General features: G+C 57.2%; 1 non-coding gene across 1 annotated transcript; it reads right to left on the bottom strand.

Moving 5' to 3' along the window:
- Positions 1-717: 717 nt before the first annotated feature.
- Trnat-ugu (transfer RNA threonine (anticodon UGU)) lies at positions 718-791 on the bottom strand. The gene has a single exon. It is a non-coding gene; the product is annotated as a tRNA-Thr (tRNA).
- Positions 792-1008: the final 217 nt, after the last annotated feature.

Below are 1008 nucleotides of genomic sequence, written 5' to 3' on the forward strand. Positions count from 1 at the left end.
CGTTTAGCGGCGGGGCGCGGCGCGGCGCGGGGTGAGCCGGTGGTCAACTGGCCGGCCTGCCCGGAATCAGAGGCAATTGTCCGGCCGGGCCGCGTTTGACGCAACGCCACTTGGCGGCCACTTGCAGCGGTCAGGGGCCGCCGGGCGCGTCACGCACCCGCCGCCACGCACCCAGCTCGGCTCCGCTACCGAAACGCGCGGCGCATGCCGCAAGATCCCTGGGGTGTCGAGGCCGGGTCAGAGCTGGACTCCAGACTGATCCGGTGGCCGCTGCCCTCTGCATGTGTCGGAAAATTACAGCAGTCTTTGGGGGGGGGGGGGGGGAGGATACGAGAAGGAGCTGTATCAATATTAAGACTACAGAAAACAGAATACAGAAGGCAGGCCTGGACTAAACAGGAAAGTATAAAGTGGTAAGAATACACAGGATGTTTGGTTCAAATGGCTCTGAGCACTATGGGACTTAACTTCTGAGGTCATCAGTTCCCTAGAACTTAGAACCACTTAAACCTAACTAACCTAAGGACATCACACACATCCATGCCCGAGGCAGGATTCGAACCTGCGACCGTAGCGGTCGCGCAGTTCGAGACTATAGCGCCTAGAACCGCTCGGCCACCCCGGCCGGCACACAGGATGTTTGAAATTACAATGAAATGAACTCCCTTAGCTGCTTACAGGCGTTGACATACGTCAACGGGTACAGAGGAAAACGTTTGCCCCGACCGGGACTCGAACCCGGGATCTCCTGCTTACATGGCAGACGCTCTATCCATCTGAGCCACCGAGGACACAGAAGATAGTGCGACCGCGGGGATTTATTTCTGGTACACCTCCCGCCAAACCCACATTCTCAACGTATTGTCCCGCATTACATTCGGAGTGCCCCCGCCCATTATACTCATTACTCGCGGCGCGTTGCCGATTCCCATAAGATTTCGGGCACTGTTTGTGCTTTGTGCATTCGCACAGAAGAAGAAGATGGGCAACTGGCCGGTGAGCCTTAAC

The sequence above is a fragment of the Schistocerca cancellata genome, chromosome 8 (assembly GCF_023864275.1).
Source record: "Schistocerca cancellata isolate TAMUIC-IGC-003103 chromosome 8, iqSchCanc2.1, whole genome shotgun sequence".
Classification (NCBI taxonomy): domain Eukaryota; kingdom Metazoa; phylum Arthropoda; class Insecta; order Orthoptera; family Acrididae; genus Schistocerca; species Schistocerca cancellata.